The 27,309-nt window shown below is 36.7% G+C and overlaps 1 protein-coding gene across 6 annotated transcripts in view; it reads left to right on the top strand.

Moving 5' to 3' along the window:
• The window catches only part of LOC140670956 (uncharacterized), a 251,243-nt gene that overhangs the window by 35,131 nt on the left and 188,803 nt on the right, over nt 1-27,309 (top strand). For 3 of the 6 annotated variants that reach the window (XM_072901877.1, XM_072901876.1, XM_072901882.1), the window contains exon 2: nt 19,502-19,579. The gene's annotated coding sequence lies outside the window, so the exon portion shown is untranslated. Of the gene's footprint in view, nt 1-763; nt 1,782-19,501; nt 19,580-27,309 lie in introns of those variants that run through there. The other 3 variants (XM_072901881.1, XM_072901880.1, XM_072901878.1) reach the window with 2 other exon arrangements.

The following is a 27,309-nucleotide window of genomic DNA, read 5'->3' as shown; positions in this document are numbered from 1 at the left end:
AATTACTGTTCTAAATTCGGCCGTAGGTCCTTAATGGATGTCGATTAGCGTGATCAATCCATCAGATTTATTTTTCCATTTCGTGAATTGGAACATCCAACGTCCATCAAGTCGATTACGTAACGTTGTGTATTATACTCTATAATGGTTGTGACGTGGACAATCTAAACTCTCTGGATATGCTTGCAGCTATTCCTAACGATTGATAGAGCTGTAATTGTATTGGCCGTGCCTACAAATAACATGCCTGTACCGCTAATACACTTTAGGACTATGGATTTAATGGCCCGTATTCTGAGCGGATCGCTTACAAGAGCAGTAGCAGTTATTAGCGGTAGGTCATTAGACGGTTTGCGAGGCTAACGGCCGACAGGTTCGCTGAACATGGTCGTTTATAATCGTTAGGTTGCGCATTGGTGCTAATCGAATGTCGAGATAATAGCATATCGCAGCTAATGAAAAATCTTTGATATTCGGCTGATTGCCCGATTAAGCCGATTGTTAGATTAATGATTAATATAGTACATTAATATTATATTATAATAATTATTAGAAAAAAAAATATATATATTTATATATATTTATATTTATATTGTAAAGGGAAAATGTGTCATTATTGATTATTAGAATTAATAACAATGATATGTATATATATATATGTTTATTTATTTGAAAGAGGGAATATTGTTCTATTTTCTATTATTGATATATATATATATAATTGTGATTGATCCTAATAATCAATAATGACATATTTTCCCTGCAATAGAAGTAAACATTATTATGAGAATATTATTATATTTTCAGCATTATTGTATTTGATTATGCGAGCACGCATTCGTATTAATTATTGGACTATATATTCTACGAATCACAAATGCTTTCAAATTGTCGCTCCATCTTCGCTAAATTGAAGGCGTAACTATTCAAACGATATCTGTTGTTCATTTTACGTAGATTATCTTTCGCACAACTTCAAAGAGACGGTCATAACCATCATAAACGAGGTGGCGTAGTTAATATAATGAACAACGATATTATATCTTTAGCATTTAATCAAAGTGCAGTTCGGTCGCCATCTTTGATCACTATGTACATGTATCTGTAAAATACCGCCACCGCCGTAATAATATCGATTTTCCGTAATACGAGATCTCGGCGTCTTTGATATACCTTCTTTTTTTCTTTCATCCTCCACGATGACGGATCACCCTTTGTAACAACACACCGAGTAAACAACGTTCTTGTTTTTATGCGCATATATGTTCGCGGATGTCGCTCCTATGTGTATAAAAATAGTGTATGCTTTTATCTTGGCTTTTATCTTGACTACAGTTTGTATCTGAAGTCTTTAAATGCGATTATCAGATAAATATGAACATTTTTCTTCGATGGAATTAAATAGGCCACAACATATTAAATGTGTTACACATCTAGGGATAAACACGATAACATTTTCTTCTTAAAAAGTTCAAGTGATTATATCAAAGGCCAGTACGTATCGTTAGATACTACGTAGTTGTTTGTTCTGAATAAAGCGAATTATTGTCGGAATACAACAGGATCTCGAGGATACATTAATAAGCTCCCCGAACGTAAACATTATTTGTTTTGGCAACGTCTTATTGTTACAAGGTCGTTGAACACTGACAATGAGAGTGGGGAGCTTACGTTGTAAGCTACGCGCAAAAAGACTTTGGAATTTTATTCAGTTAGTTGTTAGCTTTCGGTTGAGAAAGATCGTCGGAGGATTGAATAATAAATAGCTACGGAGAGTCAATGTAAGTAGCACAAAGTTGTATTGTACAGTTATTTATACTTAATAGCTCTTGTGTCGGCTGTGATTTAATACGTTTTTAATCTTAAGCCAAGTTAGCTCTTGACAGCTTTTGGCACGATACATTAAAATCTTTATTATCCCCGTATGAAATATATTCGCGTTGTAGAATGGAATATGTGATGCAATTAGATAAATTAATCTAAACGTACATCTAAATTAGCGTAAACCTAATTAACCTAACTCATCTACATTACGTGACAGTTAATTACATTCTATCTCGCGAGAATATCGTATGATCAAATTAGGCTCCTTCCGGATACAGATCTTTTCACTTATTATTATACATATTATATTTACTTATCCATATCTCTTTTCTGTTTTTCACGTTTAAAAGCATTTTAAAACTTCGTAAGTTAAGGTAAAAATCTTCGTATTTATATAGGATCGCGATTACCATTTAAATACGCGTATATATAAACTGGGGCAAGTGAGTTGTATGCGAAAGATATATTCAGAAACATACGCAGATATATATATATACGTACATGCATAGAGCAGATTTTCGACGTGGTAGTTCGCGAAAAAGAGGGAATGGCGGAATGTACTCGTACTTCATCTCCATAGCAAATATTGGATCGTCGGATATATACTGAAGATTTTGGATATTGCTAGCACAACATCCTCCGGCGTCGCTTTCGGTGTTCCTTGCGATAGAATCAACAGCCTTATAAGGTTGACCTCTTATTTTATTACGCTGAAATAAGGACATATCCGAATTGAGGATAATCACGAATTGACCGCGCGTGAAATGTCTTTTAGAATTTTTTAGATCGTTTTTTTTTTCTGAAAAAATTATCTTGATATCGGTCATAAAATTTACAAATGAAAGATTTTAAAACAATCCGTATATTATTATAATATTATTGTATCAATTATGGACTTATTATGTCTGTAAAATACTGTAATACTCTGATATGAAATGAAATCTATTACAAATATATTCATATAAGCATATTGAATATTCTAGTTATTTTTAGTTGAACGATTAATTTAATAATTATTTGCGATATAGAGTACCTCTCTCGCTTGATTTGCAATGTACTATTGTCGGCTAATTAAACACTCTCGTTAAAATAATAAATATGTGTTTCGTGTGATGCGGTCTCAGCTTAAGTCGAACAATTAATATTTAGCAGACAGTTGCATTAATGTTGGTGCGTTAATTAGCCCAATTTAATAGGAAATGATGCTTGTTAACGACTGTGTCGCTGGTAATCGGTTATTTTTTCACGCTTGCACAAATAATATGGTTCGGTATCGAAACAATGATGATTGCGCGCCATCGGTCTAGATATAATTATTACCGCCTGCAATGCCGTTCGCTCGTTACGCATTCATTTACAGCAAGCTGATGTAACGCAATAGTGTGTATTGCCGATATTGTTCGATCCGTACAATTAACGTAAAATTACACTTGCCCCTGTAGTCAGCTCAGCGATTTTGCATGGAATTTATGCCCACGATAACTCGAAAGGCCGCTTGTGAAATGCAATCTGAGTTTTATTTTAATAAGAATTTTGATAATTTTGATCATCCAATAGTTGGCTGATAATTTGTTATTTTTCTATTTGTTTTCTATTCATGATCTGCTTGGTAAACGATAATTAGATCGATCGTTTTAAGAATTAAAATTTGAATTATTAGCTCTTCTTTTATTTATCGCTTTATTTAAATTTGACTTTTTTATTAGTATCCGTTAATTCCTTCCTAATTTTTTTTCGATTACCTGCGAGATACGACATATATTTTTCGTATAAAATCGTTGAATAAAATTGTTATCATTAACGGGAGATGAGATTCCGAAGGGAATAGATAAATTTATACTCTAGCATCATTCTTCGTTCGCCCCGACATTCAAGATGTGCGAAGCGCTGCAGTTTTTGGTTCTTTTTTTTTTTCGGTACGTGACTCGAGAGAGACCCCCAGTTTTTTTCTCGCGACAATCGTCTCCACATCCGGAGAACAACACACCCCAAGAAACGCCCTTCGTCTCGTGAGTGTCCGATCGCGGCACGTGACACGATGCAGAATGCACTTTCGAGCGTGTCCCCCTCCAACAAATTGGAAATTGATTTCTCTCGTAGCCATTGTCCGGTCCTCGTGCCGATTCCGCATGAGTAAATCCCCGGTGCGCAAAACAGTGTCGTCGTTCAAGCTCGATAATTTATCGGCTTTACGGTCGGAATGAAAGCTTCACGTACGTGCGCGTGAGAAGTTGGAGAAACGGCGCAATGTTAGAACTGTCGGGAACTGCATTTATTCTCCAAGAAACGTTCTGTCAGATATTATTCGCCCGCATGTTTGCGTGAAAACGCTTTCATTGAAATATTGCGCGACTGTTTATTTTAACGGTTCCATTGCGGTTATACTCGCAGGGAAACGCATGGTGGAGTGGCATTGACATTTTTGTACGCGGGCTGTAAATATTTGCGGTTGAATATGTGCGTACAATTACCATTAATTCGAGGTTTATCCATCTATGTACTTCACGTTGTGAACTTTAATTTTTGCGACAAACCATTTTTTTTCTTTGGATTACGCAATTAACTCTTTATAATGACGTTTTATGTAAATTGCTATTATTTTATATAATAGTGATTACGTAAATTAGATGATTTTTATATTGGAATAAATAATATCTGCGTCGAAAGCGGGTAAAAGTGAGCGAATAAATTATCTTAATGCTACCATTGAAGTTATTTGTTAAAGTGTGCGATAAGAAATTTAACGAAATTACAGTGGAAATATTGATGACGTAAAGTTGTCAAACGCAGACGAATAAATAGTCTTCTTGAAATAATACGAACGCAAAAAAGAAAAAGGAAAAAAGGCTGCAAAAGAAAGGGAGAGAAATTGTAAAATCCGAGAGAAATATTTTCTCGTCTTGCAAAAGCATCGCGAGACACGAACGATTACCGGATTTTCGGTGTAAATGCGGAATATGAGCATCGATCATCTCGCGAGAACGTAATAATTTAAACGGTCGAATGAGCCTTGTGCGACGTCGCATTTTTTACCTTCCGCCAGAAAATATAACTCCAAGCACGATCTTTTTCTCCGTTTCTACGACACCTGTCATTTTCGCGTTTTCAAGAGAGACGACATTTTTTATGTCAGTACAAAATTGGCAAATTCAAGCAAAACATTTGAACGATGAATCATATATCAGCTTACATTTTTAACGAGATGTTATTTTGAAATACCGGATGCTGTTAATTTCTCTCGAGACTTGAGATTATATACACGACTATATAAACAGCATGTCACTTGTTTAATTGACTATAAATATTTGACCAGGTTACAAGTTGCATAGTAGTTGTAGTCGATTATTTATATCATTTTATATTAAAATTAATTAATACCAAAAAAAGAATTATAAATATTTTTATAGTTTTATAAAAAATACTTAAGCGTAACGTTATAATGATTTCATTTTTTTGTGCTTAAAAGACAGTTAAATTTTGTTGATCTTTTGTTTCTCTCTCTCTCTCTTCCTCAATCTCTTTTTTTATTTTCTTTGAAAAATATCTTATATGTGGCAAAAGTTCTGCACGGTAAAAAACATTTTGTATTTTTGTTGAAATCTTCTTGTGTAGAAATTTTTAACATATTTTTATGTTAATACAACATACTGTCGTTATGTTATTTTAACTTTTTTGCATTGAGTTAATATTCACTGTTTCTAAAAGTTAAAACAACACAATTAACAAGTAAATCTTGTACTAATTTACATTTTTGTGTTAATTTTTTACATATTATTTATTATAGTTGTGTTATTTGTTTACATATTTGCCTTCTGTTAAATTAACATTAAAATTAGAGTGGATAAATTGGGGTACCAGAAATGTGTTAAATTTAACAGAAAATTTTTTACCGTGTACGGTCCAGTATACCGAAAGACGCGCTTATTTTATTTCCTCGTGTTATATTTTGATTTTGGCTCGCAAACAGACCACGTGCAGATTACGTGGCGGCGTATTTCACAAATTTATAAAGTCCGGCAGGAGGTGTACGAAACGATCTGCGACAGCTTACAACATATATACGGCCGGTCGACGAGAAATAAGAAAAGCTGAAGAGAGAAGGCGGACAAGAAAGAAAGCGGAATAGAGTGTGCAGTATGAAAATATAAGGACCGTGAGATGTAAAGACTGCAAATTCGGGGGGGGGGGGGCTTTTGTTCTTTCGCATAGCTTTCCCCCGTCTTCGCACGAGGAAAATTCACGGGCTTAATGGTCTCGTTTATTATTTCTTATATCCCGGCCGTTCTCTCTGTAAGAGTCCGGCTAAAAAGTCAGTCATTTTCTATCATCCTATCTCGTTCCTTCAGTTTTTTACTCTTTTATGCAAATACTCTTCGTCTCCTTCTCTCTTTCTTCTGATATATACATTGATCGAGAAATACGCCTCGCTACTCACACATTGAAGTATTTTATGTGTTCCAGATTCGCTAGTGTATTCGCACTTCTTTCTCTCGAACGATTAATCGCAAACTCATGTGCGCGATCACGAGCGATGAAATATACGATTGTTTAAAGATTTTTTCCGAGGAAATAAAAATTGAATTACGGACGGGAGAGAGTAAGAAGGAAGCAGGAATGAAAAAAACCAGATAGTGCGGGAAAGTAACAGGAGAGTGCGCAATAATTTTCCAGACTACTTGACACCCCTTGCGAATAATGCGAGCGAATAAATTTTTCTGCACAATTACAGATTTCTGCCTCATTAGCGTCTAGTTTTTCATTTAATTGGCTGCACGCGCGACATTATTATGATATTTGAATAATAGAAATGCGAAAGTTTGGAATTTTTGAAGAAGCATTTTCGAAATAAATTAAATAAAATGCATCAGAATAAGATAAAGAAAAAACGAAAGGAGAAGAGTCCGGCAAATATCTTGTACGATTTTCAGAGAATCACGAAAGGAACCGAGCGAACTGGAGCGGCATATCCCGAATGTAAAATATAATGCTTTTATACACCGTGTAGAACAGACCGCACAAGCATGCGTACCGCATTGCCTTTAACTTTCAATTCGCGGATCGAAAAGTTCTTGTGAAATCAAGCGAACGATTCTGCGGTATGTAAATACACTGTAGGGGATATACGTGCAAGCTAAGTTTACGAGAACAAAAGATATATATATATATATATATATATATGCATGTATAAAATATCAAGGAATAGGAAGAGATGACCGACGGTGAAACAAAAAGCAAGCGAGAGGCGGAATAGGGAGTGAGTCGAAGGAGAATGACGGGACAAAAGGTGATCTTCTGAAAAATGGGGTCGTAAAGCATTCCACTCATATCGTATCCTACCTCTCCCATCCTCTTTTCTCGCGTTCCTCCAACAGCGCGCTCGCGCACATATTCGCCGGCGCTTTTCAATCCTTTTCTCTTCCGTCTTCATAGTGGCGGGAAGTAGCAGGAGAGGTGGGGGAGGCGAAGAGGAAGAGGAAGGGAGAGAGAGAGAGAGAGAGAGACGTCGATTTTTAATTTTCGCGAGATTTTCATACCGGTAGAAAGGTACCCCTTTGTGGCCTCTAAGAAGGATCGCGCGACGTCGGATTCTTGCGAATGGAATAATGCGCCCAGGCTTGGGCTGGATTTTCTTGGGAGAGACAGGGCATAATAGTCTGGCCTCCCCGTTGCGGAGGATGCTTTTGCCGTATATTGTTTGCAAAGCGTGTCGTAAGATGCTCGGTGCACGATGAGAAACTGTCGTGGCCGCGAACGCGATCGATATACGGTCTGACGCGCGAGTCTCGTCTGATAACGCTATTATGAAGCACGCAGCTACGTTCCGAAGACTGTCGGGTATGATATCGTTCACTTTATACGAGAGGAATTAATAAACTATATTTTATCTTGTATGGGTGTTTTTTTTTTTTTTTTTTTTATTAATTTAGAATCGATATTTTTAATTTAAGAAAAAATGTGTTCTCTTTCTTTTGCTTTCTCGTTAATAAGCAATCTTAACATGTGTCACAATTTAGGTAATAGTGTATAAATAACACAAGAAAGATAAATTTACGGTAAATAAATAATAAAAGTAAACTTTTTTATTAGCAAACTTTTTATTAGCAAACTTGTTACTTGGCGGTTAATTATAAAAATATTTATAAAATTAAACAATAAAAACTTGCATCAAACATTGATCTATTTAGTTTTTTTTTTTTTATTATTATTAGAATAAAATAATCGACTCTAAAGCATAAGAATTGTAAATCGTATATGATTCGTTCTAAAATTGGAACATCTTATGTAACTTGAATTATAGAATTTTACTCGATACATTTTAATGCGCGGCTTGCTTGCCGGATGCAACGTTTCGAAGGATCAGAGCATGGTTTTGTTTTCTTTCATGCTTGATTCAGCATAGCAGCATCTATCTGTGTTGCGAAGCGAGTAGAATCCTGAAATTTTTTCCATTTCCAGTTCTGTTATTTTAATGCGATAGAAAATGTAACTGCGCAGGAAGGATAGTACGTACAAGAAAATAAGCGCGGTATAATAGAATATATATGTATTGCTGCAATAGAATATTACTACAATATATTTTTGAAACGTGGAACGAATGGAGCGTGCATTAAAATATACATTATTGTGTGTTATGTATGAAACTGTAGATTTTTGCACTAAAAAGTTTTCAATTTATCAACGGCAGATAACATTAAATTTATATTATTCTTTCCTATGAGATCAAACAATTGAAAAAAATGATATACAGTATAAACGTATTTCGCGTAGTCTGTAATATAAATGCTGATATTCAAATTTTACTCTGTTCCGTTAAATTTACATTTGCGACGCTGTTGGCAGGGTTAACACGATAAGACGCTTCGAGGCTGTATTTCAAAGTCACTCGATGGAAACATTAGAAATCACATCTACCATCGGAGTGTCTTCGCGTGAAATCGCGTTTAGGAAACATTAATCAACGTTAATTACCTAAGCGATTATCAACGGATAGAATTTGTTAGCGGCATAATTTCCTGAAATTTTCTTGCTATTTGTCTTACACATCGCGAATAGATGCTCTTCTAAATATAATGATAATATTGTTTTAGATAAATCTTTTTTGACGATTTCTACATATTTTTCATTAATATTATTATCATGTTGACTTGTTGCTACGTTTGATAAGGCATTGTATAATTGCAATACATGTATTGCAAAATATTTTTGAAGGTAGTTTGATATTCAAGATTTATATGCGTTGTACAATATTTTGCAACAGTGTAAAATCGAACGATTATTTTTAATATAACGGGAGAATAAAATTCTAACTCTAATTTTTATAGCATATAATTACGTTCATCGTACATTAAGCATTTCTTCTTTATGTAAATTTAATGCGCGGCATATTAAAAGCGTCATACTGTTCGCTCAAGCGAGGAAAATAGTTATTCTAAGAGCCCGTATATCTCGCTAGTCAGGCAAGAGCTAAGGAGGCTGCGCAGCGATCCATTCAGAAAATACGCGACACCGTAGTGCTTACGGTAGCAGCGCTTATAAACCAGCAACGCCAACCGCATTACCGCCTTGCCATCCCGAGACATGCGCATTTCCCAACGGCGGCGTCTCGTCTTAAAGAAAATGAAGGGCGTGATTTATTAACGCTCTCCAAAGTTACCGCTTAGGCGCTATAATGGCATCGCTGTAATTATTCTAAATCAGAGTTGCTCGGCGAAACCTTTCAAACATACACATTCAAAAATGCACATTGAAAATGAATCTGTGTGAAATTTGAAATTGCCACAGGATATTACTTCGTGAAGCAATTACGAAGTTCCATGAGACGGTTTACTATCGATTTGTATAACATTCACGCAACACAAATATTTAATATATATGCTAGAATTTTTTTTAATTTATTTCTTTTACCTTTTTTTTTTTTATTACCCAAATTTTTTTTTAGACACATCGCTGTAAGTAATATCAAATTTTACTGCAATTCGCTTGAAAAATATAATTCTAATATTATGATAAATTTTACTTTTGAAAGTTGCAATATCTAAGTTTGGTAACGAGTGTGTTGAGCTCACGGATTATATGCAGTGCGAAAGTTTGAGCGCGTAAGAACGCGTTTGAATGCGCAGCAATTCAACGCGTGAATTCGCGCTTAGAACGGGGCACGTGTCTCGTTATCGCGAATGGTGTGCCGGTCCTCAGTATCCGTATTCGCCGATAACTTAGAGAAGCGCGGACGTGACTTAAATCGCGAATCACGATGATTTTGCAGTTTTGCGGATATAAAAGGGCGGCTTTCGGCTCTTAGTGATTGAAGGCTCGCGCTTCTCCCTATCTAGCGGTTAGCGCGACTGCGAAAGAGCGTGCGACGATTCACGGTGCTCACACCTGTCGACCCCTCTACCCTCCTGTTCCTCCTCGTTTAATAACTTAAGCCTATTAGCAGCGAGTGCCTTCGGTCTTGTCCCCGGGGACCGTCTCTCCCGTTTCTCCTCTTCTTTTTCTTTCTTTCTTTCTTTCTTTTTTTTTTTTTTTTTTTTTTTTTTGAGGGGGCGGGAACCACGCGAACACTACTTTTTTTCGGTCGAGTTGCGGGAAAAATACTCGATTACTGTCTCTCTTACTTTTTCTCTCTCCTCTCCGTTTTTCCAACGCGCACGACGCTTATTAGCATCCGGGGTGCAAATTATTCGTCGGTTATTATTACCGCTCCCTCCGACTGGCCTCGATGTCGCCGGGAATGTTTCTCGCGATTATATCCGGGCTATTACTATTATTATTATTATCATTATTATTATTATTTAAAGAGCGTTCGGTCTCTTCTTTTCTAGCAACTGTTCGTAAATTATTCCGCATTTTGTCTTTTATAGTCTGAATTATATTTTGCCGGTATATTAGTTTCTTAAATGAAATTTATTTCTATACTTGCCTTTTTTAAGGAAAATAAAAAAAAACTATAGTTTAAAAATCATATTTTTTTCTTCTATATTAATAAGAATAAAGTAAATAAATGGTGTGATTAAACTTTCTGTAAAATCTTATGTATTGTTTCTTGTTTTTCTCCTTTTTTGATTAGAAAATAGGTACATAATAAGCTGCGACGTTCTTTTGAGATAAATTCATTATTTTTCTGAATTTTATTATATATTATTATGTATAGATATTTTAATTTGGACATTTATTATACATAAAATGAATTGCGGATTATAATTATGGTGTAAATTAGAGGTTGGTTAGGAAAGATTTTGCCAGAAAACCATTTTACATTTTCCAGGATTGCCGCCATTTCTTTTTGCGCGCGAACATTATTCTTTCGGTAGTAACGTAGTCCGCGGGAAAAATAATCATTGTTATCTTTTTTCTCTTCTTTTCTACGAGTGTACTGCGTTGATTAGCATTTGCGTAGTAATTTACTTTTGTGCTTCCATTACATACGCTACTCGCGCTACACACGTCCATTTGCCTTCCTTTTTCTCATGTTTTCTTTATGAATATTCGTCTTCGTTAGTTAAATCATTATCGTTTTATAACTCTGCATTTCTGTCATATATGTGGGATGCAATTTTTTAAATCGTAGCGTGCAAAAAATCTATTGAAAAAAATGGTATTTTCCAGAAGGATTTCTTGATATACTTTTGTATTTAAATATAATTATTTAAATAAAAATATTGCATGGCGAGGGAAGGGGAGTAAATAAAAAAAAAAAAAAAATATTGAAGTATTTTTTACAATTATATAGAAGTATGTTTTACAATTTGATATATAATTGATATATAATTGAGGCAAAATCACTTAATGTGAAAATGTCTAAATCTTGTAGGAGAAATGTATAAATCTTTATAGGAAAAAACAATTTCGATTAAATTCTCTGAAATAATTCGCGATAGATTAACGAATGCGGTATACACACTCGAAGATACTCCGCAATTCCCCCTACGAAATCCCCCCCCCCCCGTTCTAGCTTTTAAGCTCGCCGGGATTGGAGAGATGTCGCGGAACTCCCGCGTATGTGTGTTTGCGTGTGAGTGTATATGTGTGATAAGGCGATTACTCTTTCTATTTTTTCTGCTAAATTTATGCCATCACCGCCGCGCCGCACCGCCAGCAGCAACAATATTTTCGTTGTGCCACGGGCAGAAAAGCAATTATCGTGCTGCGCGCGCTTTCTTGGCACCCGGGCTACAAAGCGGATAAGGATCGGAGCTGATTTCCGGCGTGGGAAGGGTTTTACGGTCTGTCCCGCTAATTGAGACAGGCGCTTTCCCTCGGATGTTAAACACGACGAGTAATGGCTTCTTACGCGAAGACTACACAATCTTGGTAACGCGTTCTATTGACGTTCGTGCTGTTTAAACGTCACGTGATTCTTTCCTGACAACATCTCTACCACAAGTTTTCCAGTGATGTAACTACGGCCGTTAATTCCTATATAAATTAAGTAAAATGTCTGTGTCTATATCAAGCAGAAGTAGTAAGGAAAAAATGCGTGTATATTAGCGTTATCGCTTTAAATATATATATGTATTTTATATTTATTTATTTATTTTTATTCCTTTTTTTCTGTTTTATTTCAAGATAATGCATAGAAGTGCAAGCGCACATACTTATTATTTTTAAAATTTAGAAGAATACTTATTATTATATTTAGAATTATTTAGCTTAAATAATGTAAAAGCCATATTAAATTTTCTTAATCATCCTCTTTTCTTTTTTTCCTAATGTTACAATTTTGTGAAGCTTCAAATGAAATTTCTGCTATTTTAATTGTTTGAAATACTGGTAATTTTAATTTTTCTAAAATTTTTGTTATCTCTCTCTCTCTCTCTCTATCTTTGTTGAAAGATAATGCAGAGAAATGTGGGACACTCTGTAAACAGTTTCTGTAGCAATGGCAGGTGGAACAACTTGTTAAAAATGGACACGAGCACGAAGCGCAAGTCGCCGTTCCTAGTTAAAAATAAAGCATTGTCTTCTTTTCGCGAGGTAGAGCGCGAGAGAAATGTAATTCGTACATACATATACATAACGCCAGCTCGGCAGCATTGACAATGGAACGAGCCTGGATTATGTATATCTTGTAACAGAGGTGCATCCGCGACGGCATGAAATTTACGACGGGCATGCCGACGCCGACGCCGACGCCGACGTCGACGCCGACGTCGACGCCACGAGTGGATTTTATTTTTGCTCGCGCGCTTGTAACTAGGAATTTATTCCGGATTTCATTCGTTCTGGCCGGCTGCGCTTCGGAACAACGTCCGTGTATACGTATACGCGTATGCGCGAATGTGTATGCATGTATGCTGTCCTTTGTATCCGTGTATGTACAGGAGTACAATCGAATTATCAGCAACCATGGGGAAATCCTTTAATACCGGCACACGAATTTACCCTTCCCGATCGATTAATTCCCTATGAAATCACCGGCCATCCTCGTCGCGGATTAGGTCTCGGTACATACGCGTACAGACATACCGCACACATATACACACATGGCACACATTACCGTGCTTCAGGCCTCGGTGTACGCATATACGACGCACGCGGAACCTCGATGCAAAATTAACGAAGAAGTCCGCGCCCAAAACCGAAGGGACGATGCATCCTGCATAATCTCATTTCGCTCGCACCGCCGTATATCCGCTCGCTCGCTCGTTTTAATGAAGTTATAACATTCAATGAGAAGTTATGTGCGCGATCGCGGGAAATTTGTTTCGCGCGGTAACCGGTTCCGGCCGGTTCTCGCGGATATTTGATTATCCGCTTCCGACTCGGCTGTAGCGAGGGAATTCACTGCGGCAAAATATATACGTACATTATATATATATATATATATATATATATATATATATATATACACATACATACATACATATATATATATTTTCAACGACTTGTCTCAGATGTCGAATGCTCTGAACCGCAACCACTGGAAGTCAAGTTACTTAACAAGAATAGTGATTATTTTAGCGTAGGGGAATCGATAGTGTTCCAATTACATATGATTGAAAATTGATGGGACTTGGTAAAGTTGAGGAGAATAAAATATTCAATGAAATTGTTTTAGTTAAACTAAATTTAACCATCGCTAGATATATAATTAAGTATAAAAAGTATGGGCGTTATATATATATATATACTGACGTATATTTATTTTTGTAAGTGTAAGTTAACATCACGATTCACTAACGTTAGAATAAATTTAAACTTGAGTTCGTCGATTTAGATTGTTTTAAAATTAAGAATATCCCTATAGTAATCATTAAATTCAAACAATATTAACTCGTTTCTTTCAAACAAGTTTCGTGACTTTACGAAGGTTATAGACGACGACTCGATGAATAAAATTGGCAATTTCACCTGTTACTATTATACAACCTCCGACGAGAAAAGTTCGGAAATAAATCTCAGAAAATTGCAACGCTTTGGATATAACGCGAATAATTAAAGGAATCTACTGGCTTCGTGCGGTCATAAAAGAGGAACATTATCACGTCTATTCGGTAGAAATCAGTTCGGGAAAATCGAAAAGACGAGCGGAATATGGAATCGTTATGTGACGCATTACACGGATTTTGTGCCACTATAATACACCATGTATATAAATACATATGTTCGAGTAGGTATGCCTATTATGTATGATTTCACACGTGAAAAAAACCGAATGGAATGAGAGAGCGATCGGCCGCTGTTCTAGGAGACGTTCTAACCAAGATAAATTCGCGCGATTAAGGGTAAAAAGAGGCGATAGTGGTAAGACGATAAGACGGTGAAGGGTAAAAAAGCTAAGGCAATCGAAGAGGGAAAAGCTCGACGGTAGAACTGCTAAGTGTAAGAGCAGCATCGATGTTCAGGTGGGGCCGGTGAGGGAAAGAGGGCAACGTGCGAGATGAAGAGACAGAGAGAAAGGCGGTGCAACGAAACCCGAGGAGGCAAAGAGAGGAAGAAGCGGGCGACGAGTAAATAAAATATTCAGGAAGCTCGGAGCCCCGGGCGTTTGGTCGTGGATGCCGGAGGGAGGGAGGGAGGGGTGTCTACTCCAAGTGGTGGTCGGGAACTGCCGGGTGCGGAGAGGGGAACGCTGGGAGTTGGGGAGCTGGTCGGGTCGGACGTACTGTAGACCCGGTGAGGCTGAAAGTTCGGCGGGATAAACGGTTTGGTCCAGACGGAGCGGAGGAACCGCTCGCCGCGACCGCGTATATATAGGAGGATGAAACCGGCGCGGGCCCGGGTTTCGTTTTATCCCGTGGGAGAGTCTCAGTATTGCCCAAGATAGCGACCGAGAGAGAGAGAGAGAAGAGAGAGAGAGAGAGGCGGGGGATGAGGGAGAAGGGAGGGCACGTGTTCACGTACGTTCTGTGCTCGGCGTTCGGGCGTTGGATGGTTGCACCTGCGGTTCGAGACCGTCTTGCTTTTACCCTCCGTGTTGCCTTGGACCGTTCGATGTCTCGCGGGGGCGCAAGCTTCTCGCTTTAGTATTCTCGCGATTCCTATAATGGAAATTAAACGTATACGCGTTTAGCAACTTACTCAGAATGGCGAAGCAAGCTTCTCTTTGCGATAACCTGTAAATTTTATGTTTAATATATCTATATATATATAATTCTATATATATTAAATATATATAATAATCTATATATATATTAATTCTTTATATATGACATAAAAAATAAGGTTAGTTAGCGTATTCTTTATTACAATATTGCTATAAAAAAAATTAAAAATCTTTTAAGAAATTTAAAAAAAACGTGTGTTTTATATATATATATATATATATATATATATATATATATATATATATATATAAAACACACGTTTTTTTTAAATTTCTTAAAAGATTTTTAATTTTTTTTATTTTGGTAAATAAAAATCACTTCTTTCACTTTAAACAAAAATTTTATAAATTTCATTTTTATAGCAATATTGTAATAAAGAATACGCTAACTAACCTTATTTTTTATGTCATATATAAAGAATTAATAAAATTGAGAAGCCAACGCAAGAATGTGTATTCTTTGAAGGACTGGATTTAGAAATTATTATAGAAATTATTAAATTTTAGATTTATTATCTTAATCATTTAAACGAACACAAAATATTTTGCTCTTTAATACAGTAATAATTAATTTTGTCAAATTGCTAAAAAGATATTAAATGCATTGAGTGTGATATATCAGTTAATTCTATGAACTCGAGTTCGCATCTGCGGTAGGATTTCTTGACTTTGAATTTCACGCGAAGCTGCCGGCTTAAAGCACCTCGGCATGCCACCCAGCCGTCTTCGATCCTGCATCTCCTTTCGACTTCGTCCTCCTACATAAACACTCAGAGAGAATCGCGGGATAGAACGTTGGAATGACGATCTTTCCAGGGAAACAAGGTACTTCGGTACTGTGGATCGGAAGCTTTTGACGTAAGATCAACAGAACTTAATGAAACATTAATCGAAAACGCAAAGATTAGACGCCCGGAAATCTTCCTGCAAGTGTCAGAATCATTCTTGTAGCGAGATGTTAAAATCTCTAGATTTAACGTGTCAATAAATATGACAAAAATTAATCGGGATTCGTTAAGTTTAACGATCAATCGAATTGAGAATTATCAATTATATACTGGATGTACCAGATTTTTCACTAATGCATTTTTTTCGGTTTTGATTAACATATCAGTAAAATGAGAAATAATAAAAGTTTTGTCATGTATATGTACAAAGAGATAAAATCTCTTGTGTAATTCAACTAAGACAATAAATTTCAATTCACACGATGGTACATAAATTTTTATCGTAAGTTATAAATCTGAATCACGCGCTGTAACTCTGTTTTCGTCTGTAAAATATGCAACTATTTCGTGAAGTCGCCTTTGGACCAGATCCGAGTAAATATTGTATCGGATTGGCATTGTGGGAAGAGTATTGCGGTCTCTCGCGGACAACCTTGTTCGACGTTCGAGTTTCCGGCTTGAGCCATGACTCTTGGTACAACCGCACGATCTCGTCTGTGGTCGCGAGTGGGAACTAAATTAATGGATTGGAGCGCGATACATTTTCTTGTAAAGGACAGGAAAGGGTGGACTATTGATCTTAAGAAAATACGCTCGCTTTGGGAATTACGATCCTATAAAATTGCATATTTTTATCATCCATATACTTTAATATTATTCTTTACATCTATATAAGCTTATCTAATCAGCTCTAATTAAATAACATTCATTGTTTCATTTTTCTAAATTATAATTATGGGTAACGCCTTTCCATTAAATTTATTCAAAATTTCTCCAAAAATCTATATTACAAGCACCATAACTCTAAAACACAATATACATATAATAATCATGCATTATATTACTATATTGTGTATATATTATATACGGTACAATTTTAACGAAATATTATATATTATTTTAAAGCCAAGAAAGGTCTGCGAAATGTTTTTAACGCGCTCGCCGGAAATTTTCTCACTTTTCGTGAGAAGATCGAAGTAGTTTTGTAACATTGCGTATCGCGTAAAATTGCGTATAGGGCGATGCACGTTTTTACACACGTGCGTGAGAAGTGAGCATTCTCGTCGGACTTAAAAAGGGCGTTGTCGACCGTGGAATAATTCGACGATCTCGACAGCGTACGATAATCCGCCGTGTCATGCGGCGCAGACCGGATAGAAAGGTGAAGGTACCGGGGTGGGATGAGGCGAATTGGCGCAAAGGGTTGAGGCGGAGCACAACGTATATATATAGCAAGGATTATAATAAGCCGAGCCGCGCGCGCCGAAATTTATTTCGTTCTCCATTAATAACGGCACTCCGGACACCCGAAAGGGCCAGCAGTACCGGCACCCTTTCGCCACGTGACGCTCATTATTACCATCGCAAAGGGTGGCCTCTTGTTCTCAGAGTTTACTCGTTTACTATTAAGATTTCGGATGTTATTCTAAACACGATTTTTTGCACAAATAAACATGATTTTTGTATTTTTTTTTTTTTTTATTTTCAATTAAGAGAGACAATAAAATTTAAAGGTTCTTATCACTTTATTACTCATAATTTATTTAATGATTGATTTTGTTTTGAATCATATATATTACGAGAAATTAATTTATAAAATTAATTAATTAAATTAATCAATTTAAAATTAATTATTTGTAATATTCAATATATATATATATATATATATATATATATATATATATATAATTGTTGAGAGAATCTTTATATTTTATATAGAAAAGATTCTTTAAAACCCTATACTTTTTATATTGAAAGAAATCTATATATATTAAATTTTAATGATAGTACAAACTTTTAAGATGGTACAAATTGGGAGGTTTCTGCGGCCGTTATTCGCTGTCAATCTGTCGGTATCTCGTTCATTAATAATCCAATTCGACGATTGATTTTGAGCGTGTGCTCTCCGAGAGAGATCTTGTTAGCCAATCGTTTCCGCAATCGGCGTATCGCGGTCAACGCCGCTTGTTAGAAGCGCTTTTGCTCTTCTCGAGTAACGTTCTGTCGTCTAATTAGTCTACCTATTCGGTCGCGAGGGTTCTATACTAGCGTTTCGCAATCGATACCGCGATACTCGTCCCGAGATAATTCATTTCTCGACAATGATCGCGTGGAGCATTCGTTGTTCGCGCAAGTGATTTCGCATTACACAGCTCTTATCTATACGACGCGAGTGCTGCGTATTATGTTTTCGAGAGACGGAGGGGGTGAGGGGGCGCATTAGACGACAGGACAATAGAGGAATGCCGGGGTCGAGTTGTTGAACTGTAATGTCGATCGTGTGCGAGAGGCGTTGATTGCGATTACTCTCGCGGGTAATTACGCAGCATAAGCACGTTCTCGCGAGATGCAAATGTTCCTTTATCGTTGCTCTGTTACGGTTAATCTGTACGTCGCGTATCTCCGACGAGTGATAATAACTCCAGCGAGTAACTTAAGTTCTAACCAATACGGTGTCTTGCTTCATTTGGGAGTACATAGGTATATTAGTGGACTTATCTGCTGATTAGATAGGTATCTCAATTATATTCTCCCATGACGTTTACATCGATGTTGAGTTCTCGAGGAACAGGCGATAATATTCCAACCTTATCATTTCTATGTCTACACTTCAGTGATAGAAATACGCGTGTAAATTGCGTCATTGATATTATTGAAAAAAAAAACGACTTAAAAAATGAGCTCAAAGCATCGAGTAATTTTGCGATAAATTAACAACGTGTAATAATCGTTTTTGATGTTTAATAAGAAATTTAGAGCATGGTTTTTTTTTTTTTTTTTTTTGCGTTCTTCTTAAAACCATGGTAAAGCGACTAGCTTAGCAAGCGAGTAACTTGGTCAATTCCGGTTGTATTATTACTTTTCAAGTAACTCAATAAGACTAGTTCATTCGCTTACGCCTTGTTAGCACCATTATATAGGGAGCAGCATTATGAAAGCAGAGCAGTGGAATAAAAGTGTTTGCAGTCATTTAAAATGCATTCATCCGAATTGTACTTAAATAGTCGAATGGACAAAACTACGTTGTATTGAAATATAAAAGAGTTGAATGTGGATGAGAATTAAAAGAGAAAATAAGCAGTCTTTACTTTGAACTAATTTCTTTGTAGACATATTTATGTATGTACAAGTCTGTATTGATATTCACGAAATATTAAATGGAATGTCATTTTCTCTGTTTCAGTGTAGTAAAACCGGCCGCGGAAGGAAGTTACGTCCAATCGATCGAATTCACGGTGCAAATTGGTGCGTTGGGAAGCAGGTATTTATAATAATAGAGTGTAATAGTAAACGTGCAATTTGCATGCTACACGTTATGAGCAGCGAGAGAATGCGGGGCATAATGTATAAACTTTAATTACGTCGCTTCAACTCGAAATTAGAATTGTACTTAAGTTTTAATTGGATCGATTGTCATTGTTACAGTAAGGCAAACTTGTGCATCATGATTGGCTTTTCAATTTTAGAGTACTCCAATTGCGTTTATGTTTCACTGAAACTATTATGCAGTTAGTGAAGAGAGTTCATAATAAACGTAATAAAGTTATGCAAAATGCGCACCCTGGCTCGCCTTAAAACACATCTGGCGATATTATCGCGCCGATGAAACCGTGACATATAAAAATCACAGTCTACATCGCGAACTGCGAACAGCATCTTCTCATTTTTGAGGATATTATTTACTGCATTTTCCACGCGCGCTGACATCGAAGAAGACTCTATTTTGCGGTTTCCGCCCGAGAAAGACGCACAAGGCATTCTTAGAAACCTGTTTCAGTTTCCGATCTGAGAATGGAAGTCTATTTTAAAGTCTGTTTTCCATTTGTGCGAGAATAAAAAACACAGAGTAGAACGCGTTTTCACTTCTATCTAGCAGTAGATGGCATAAAACCAGAAATAGCTAGCTGTGTTCAACGTATCTTTGAACAAATTTTTTTTTTACATTTTCCACGCGTGTATCCACACACGCGAAAGATGTAGATTCCATCCTCGAATACGTATCGATTTTCCGTTTGTGCGCAAGAAAGGAATGCAGAATGCATCGAAATACGTTTTAACTCTCGATTTAGAATCCACCAATAAAACTACACGAGTAGCGCTGCTTTCTCATTTTCAATCAAATGGGGTTATTTTTTATTCGTTTGCATATATTATGCACGCTTGTTAACGATTACGATTCCGTCTTTGAAGTTGTAATAATTTTTCGTTTTTGAAAAAAATGGTAAAGATGGTTTCTCGCGAGAAAAAGAAAATTGTTATATCGAGATGCATCAGACACGTTATTATTGTTTGTCGAAATCAGAATCGCACAATAATTTTGACCGGCTTGATGGGGGGGGGGGGAGGGGGGAAAGTTGCCGCTGTAAAGTACGTCGGGCCGTCTTACTCTTATTGCACGTGACGGTGTTTCGCTGGCGCTCACCGACCGTTACAGACCGACAGATGCATACTTGCCGTAGATATTGTCTCGTGTCTGAGGCAGCTGGTCGGGAATATTGAAATATTAATAGAATATCGATGAGAGGCGCGGAAGCGGTACGGGCGCAACGAGAGATGAGAACTGCCGAAATTCGGTTATAGTGGCTCGCCGCGGGCCGGTCCGAAAAATTTCGACCGCGACGATTATACCGACCGTTTTCCGTATTACGGCCTGTAATCGGATTTTTTACACAGACGCACACTTGTTGCGAGAACATTGTTCGCCGCATTAGACTACACGGAGCACCGACGACGATTGAAAGGGGCGAAATGCAAATCGGGTCGTCGCTCGCGGCAGCACGATTAGCAGCGCACGGTATCGATCGAACGCGAGCAGGTTTCAATTATTAAACATGCGTTTAGCACGTCCGCCTGAGTGGTCGTGTGTTTTATCGCGAGAAAACTTTTGGAGTGGTTTGTTTCGGGGGATGTTTTCGAGAGGAAACAGAATACAGAATGAGTTCTGTACTCGCATGATATGAAGCAGATATGAATTCAGAGTTCAGAAAATGGAAAGGATAATAATTTGTAAGGTCCATTTGAAAACTCAAATAATATATGTATATATATATATATATATATATGTATATATAACAGCGTTTGTAAAGAAATTAAAAAATTTTTTAAATTATCACGGCTTTAATTTGCGCATTTTATAATATAATTGGTTGTTGAGATGTCTGATAATTCATGGTAGCTAATTAAAAAATAAATAAATAATCGGTAACATTCTTTGTATTGTATTCTGACGTAGGATTATCGCGGCAGGCCGCTGCTCGGATATCGTGTGCGCTTGCTGATTGTAAACTTGAACAATGCGCAGATGGTCCGATTTCGTCAATGGATAATCTTGTTGATTTCACAAGATACAGCGTAATCGCACCATGCACATTGCGAATAGGAGGATCCTATCAAATTCGGCTCCATCCTTTGTTGCTCCCAACTTGCGTGGACATATCCTCGAGACAAAGACCCAACTGTTACTGCTTTTTAAAAAGTTTTTTTAAAAATTCCAAATTCATTTTCTTAACCATTTACTTCATACATTATAGCGCGAATTAAAATCAATTCCAATTAACTTTATATAATAAACGAAGAAACGAAGTTTGATCGAACGATACGTAAACACGAATGTGTAGGTTTAATCATACATATTATAATATAAGCGTAGGATGTTTTTCATAATAACACGATTGTTGAAGTAATCGACCGTACTCTGCAATTTCTCCGAACAATCGTGACGTAGTGGTCGCCTAAGCTTTGCACCACGTCGTCTTCCGCAAACGCGTGAACGCGTCCCGCTCTCTCCTCGTTTCCCCCTCGACGCATCCCCTCTCGAGAGATCCCGATAGAGAGAATCCTCCCTCCCCCCTCCCCCTCCCCCTTTCTCTCCCCCCGTCGTCGTCGACTCGTGGCGAAACTCGCTCGGCATTCGGCGTCAGCGTCTTGAATGGTGACAAACGGCATGCACCGCGAAACACACAATCGCGTCGTGGTGGCTGCGACTGCAGGTACGATCGGGACGGATGGATGGCGGTGGGGCCGGGAGGAGGGTGGCGGGGGAGGGGGGAGGGAGAGGGTGCGGAGGTTGACTGCAACGCGCGAGCAATGCGGCTGTGCACCCCGGTAGCGACGTACAGTTGACAGAAGCGCTTACGGAGGCGAGAGAGATCGTAGCGCGGAGTACGTTCGCCTCTCTATCTTCATCCCTCTCTCCTCTTGCGTTCTCTTCGCATCCGCTCCGTTTCCACGGCTTGTGCTTGCTTGCTTGCTTGCGTGCGTGCGTGCGTGCGTGCGTGCGTGCGTGAGTGAGTGAGTGCGTGCGTGCGTGCGTGCGTGCGTGCGTACGTGCGTGCGTGCTTGCGCGCATTCAAGCATACGTGCTACGGGGTGGTGCGCGTACACACGGGTGGTCAATTGCGTGCGAACGCCCGTATGCGTAAATTGAGGGAATAAATATATGTGCGAGCGTCAGATTCATATAAGAAAATTACATTGAGATAATTAAATGAGGTATATATATATATATATATATATAATATAGATAATGAAAAGCAGAGAACATATTATCGATCTTGTCTCTTTTATTTCTTCTTGTCCGATTGTATAAATATATTAATAAATTTACATCTTTTTGTATTTTTCTTTCTATCTTTTCATAAACACATATGGACCGATCCATTTCATATTGCAACTGCGCGAATAAGAGATGAAAATATATGAAAAATGAAATAGTTGAAAAAGAGCATGATGCGATGAGAACGTAAGAAATAATGTACGAGATATGTGTATTTCAAGAGAGGGATCACAAAAGTGTAATGCGAAAGACGATCGTATTTCTTCTGTGACATCGTTTTATGCGCATATGCATACAAAAAGGTAGATTTGCGAGAGTTGGGCGCTGATGTAAAGTCAGGAATTACAGTTTAATCGGACATATATATGTGTTCTCGTATTCCCCGATTGGCGAAATTCGTTTATCTAGCATATAGGCATTGCAATCTCGTGTTGTAATGTTTTATTAATTAAAACTTTTGGCGGGGTAAAATTGCGAAATACTTAAGCACAAGCAGTAATAAAACGTTGCGGTTGATGCTAATGAAACACACAGTGGAATGAACATTCGTAATAAGCGGTGGCCGCCGAAAATGGAGCGTAACGGCCGTTGCACTCGTTATTTTGCGACGGTATATATATCGCGGGATGTATTTTACAGTCGGAAGATATTAAACATTCTGGTCTTTCGCCATTGTAGGACGTAGCCTGTAATTTTTCTAACGAGCTACACTAGGAACACGAATTTGCAGACTTTATTTTCGAGGATGCTGCCAGAGCCGCATTTCACGCGTAATTAAATCGTTCAGAATTCTGACAAGAATTCAAGAATGATGCGTTTAAAACTCTTATTATTAAAACATTTTTATTTCGTGGAAAATATTAGTATAAATATTTACTATGTATAATCGTATATAATTTTATTTATAAATATATATAAATATATATAATCAATGCTATTTTAAATATTGAATTACTTATTTTAATTTAACGAAAAACGCAAAAATATATAATAATTAAATAAAATAATTGTATTTCCGTTGAAACTTAAAATAAAATGATTGAAAAATAGCGATAGATAAAGAATCAAGTTTCTAGAATTTAAAATTAAAACATCTTATTATAGATTTGTTATATATCATATATATGCAATATGAAAAGAAAGATTATTAAGAGTTTTTTTCCTGACATAGTTCACAAATTACGTATAAAAATATAAATATTTAAAACAAATATAGACAAGTATGTTTAGTAACATAAACAAATTTAACTTTTGACATCTTATCGTAAATGTGAAGAATATCATTTTTTTAATATATCACTTTATTTTCTTTCGAATCTAGGACGATGTAGGTTTTTTTTTCTTATATCCTCGACATACTCGAGGCCACCACGAATAGCGATGCAAAATCCAAAACCGCGCATCGACTAAAACTAGATCGGACTGAATCCGATGAAAGTCAACACACAAGTTTCCAACCCTTCCGTCCTCTTTCCGATTCGCGTCTCCGTTTCCCCTTTGCCCTCTTTGCTTGCGTTTGCAAGTTGAAATGGTGATCAGTCCGCGGGTGTCTTTGCACGCATACGCACGTCCTTGGGGAAGACTGTGCGCGTCTGTGTGGGCATATGGTTTGCGTGTGTGTGTATGTGGAGAGAGGCCGCAGAGCAGAGCACGCGGAGCCCCGAAGCGTAGTCTCGACTCGACTCGAGCGGCTGAATCGATCCACCAGCCTTCTCCTGTACACTCTCTCTCTCTCTCTCTCTTCTCTCTCTCTCTCTCTCTCTCTCTCTCTCTCTCTCTCTCTCTCTCTCTCTCTCTCTCTCTCTCTGCGTCCTCCCTCTCCCTCCCTCTCCCTCCCCCCCCAGAACCATAGCGCCGAACGAACGAACACCTACCGTCCCCCGCGCGACCCCTTCGAACGCCCACCCTCTTTCTCTCTCTCTGTGTCTCGTTCTCTTTCTCGTCTGGCTTTCACCCCGTGTTTCCGTCTACCTTTCTCGCTCTCTATCTCTCTTGCGACGCCGAACCATCGACCAACCTAGTCACGCGAACGCTCGTTTCAAAAATGCCCGGCTCTCGACAATGTACGCGCGAACTTCTTCGGTATTTCTCTTCCCTTAGCACCGTTTCCCTTTCGCGCTTGTCCCTTTCCGCCTTCCCCTCCCCCTTCCCCCTCTCCTTCTCCGAAACTCGTTCGAAGAATTTTCGCGATTGGCTAGTCCTCATACTTAAGTGTTTCCTCGAATTCACTTTTATTAGTCTCGTCTGAGACCCGAATGCCTGAGTACTAGTGAGCTTCTTTCCGCGCATCACATATACGAATGTTCGTGAATGCTTATGAACATTCAAGACTAGATAAGTTTGATAGAAAGTTTGATGCATGATATGCTTGTAGCAGTATTTTTTTTTTTTTTTTTTTTTTATCTAATGTTTTTTGAGAAGCGTTTTTGGTCAAAGATTAATTTTTTTGACCGAAAACGATCAAAAAGCGATATTTTTTATTTACTTTTTAAGATAGCTATCGATATATTTAGATTTTGAGGATAATATTTGCAATGGTTTTTATACAGCAAACGTGTATTTGGAAACGTTTCAGGGAAATTTTCTCTGCTTTTGAAAAGAAATAGAATAGTCTACCTCTATTCGCTTTTTGAGAGAAATAAAATAGTCCCATTCTTGATGTGCCTGAGAAAATACATACCGAAAGCATATTTGGTTTTTATATACGAAATTGAAATATTTGCAGAGAAAAATCTTTCTCATTGAACATTATTTTTATAAAAGGCTTGCTTACGGAAAACTGTTAGTGCATCTTAAATACGTGGGTTTTTTTTCTATTATATTATATTTAAATAGTGTTATTATAATATAATTTACTTAATTTGAATATCATAATACAAAGCACTTGTATAATGTTGAACGAGATATACCTTTCCATAAATGCACTTGTAATTTCATTTATGTGGTTTGTTGTTTGAGATGCATTAGCCTCATGAATGTAATCAGTTCCGTCGCTTATTGCAATTACGCAAACAAGGACGATCATGCTAATTACTGTATAATCATAACATAGGACATATTACCATAAAAGTACATTTCTTGATAATATCTTTTTATTATTCAGAAAATATGCAGTTAATTATAAAGTATTGCACGCGTATTTTAACATGTATATGAGAGATATATAAAAAAGGCGATATTTATATAAAAGATGAAGCAAAATAAAAATGTAAAAATAGCATTGAATTTATTCTTAATTGTATACAATCTCTTCTATTTAAGAAGCGATACAGTAATATCAAGGAAATTGTGCGGAATATATAAATAATTTATTAACAAATCGCATATTTAATATTACAAAAAATATACTTGTAAAAAAATATATATTTAACATAAAAATAATGACTTATATGTAATAGAATTTTTAACTTATTGTTAACGAAAATTTCTACCATTATTTTCTAAATTATGTTGAATATTGTTGAAACAATGGAAGCTGTATTTAAAATATGTTCAATTTAATTAGATGAAACCACTTCCCCATCAATGTTGGCGATGATTTGCGTCGCAATCTGTCTATGCACGTGTATCGAATTGCGTGTGCATTTGCAAATTGTATACATACCCCGTGTGTGCACGCACAGACGGTAACTATGTGGCACAGGTAGTTCACAGGCAGGATATTAGTTAACATATTAGTGAAATACACATTACGTACAATATATATAATATATATGTATATACATTACATATTATATATGACATATATTATATATAGGATTATGCAGGATATCAATTGAACATACATACATACATTTGTTCCAGATTTACGTAGTAACTTCTGTTATCGACAATTCTGAATTATAATTTCGAGCATAAATTCTTGCTATATTGATTTCAAAATATACATTTAATTATATGCATTGTGTATTCAGTATCATTTCTTACATTTTAAAATAGTAGCAAATAATCGTTTTATAATCCTAATAAATATAATGTAATTATTTTTGTTACAAAATTATTAATGATTATCTTCATCAGTTGCATTTTTTTTCATGTCATATATAAATTTCTATATATTCTAATAATTCTACTTTTTAAGTAGATTGTTTTTTTAGTAGACGCATATATTTTGAAATAGAGAAAAGCAATAAACACATATTATAAATTGTCAATTATTATTTATATTATTATGATCGATAATATATTATATCTCGAGACGTATACATTATCTAATGAAAAAATATACATATAACATAATGTATAATAATATACATGTATATTATTTAATAAAAAGAAAAAAATCAAGTATCTCGGTATAGAAATTATTTTTAACGATTTTTATTGGATTCCGGTATAGGGTTATAACATCACACGATAACGCCACACACGCATTCATCGATTCAATTACGCGCGTATGTCATGGAGGCACCTCCCCTCGGTGTTGTCCCTCTCTA

This window comes from Anoplolepis gracilipes, chromosome 11 (genome assembly GCF_047496725.1).
Source record: "Anoplolepis gracilipes chromosome 11, ASM4749672v1, whole genome shotgun sequence".
NCBI lineage: Eukaryota > Metazoa > Arthropoda > Insecta > Hymenoptera > Formicidae > Anoplolepis > Anoplolepis gracilipes.
Note: the sequence above shows the minus strand (reverse complement) of the source record. Positions and strands in the feature narration are given on the sequence as shown.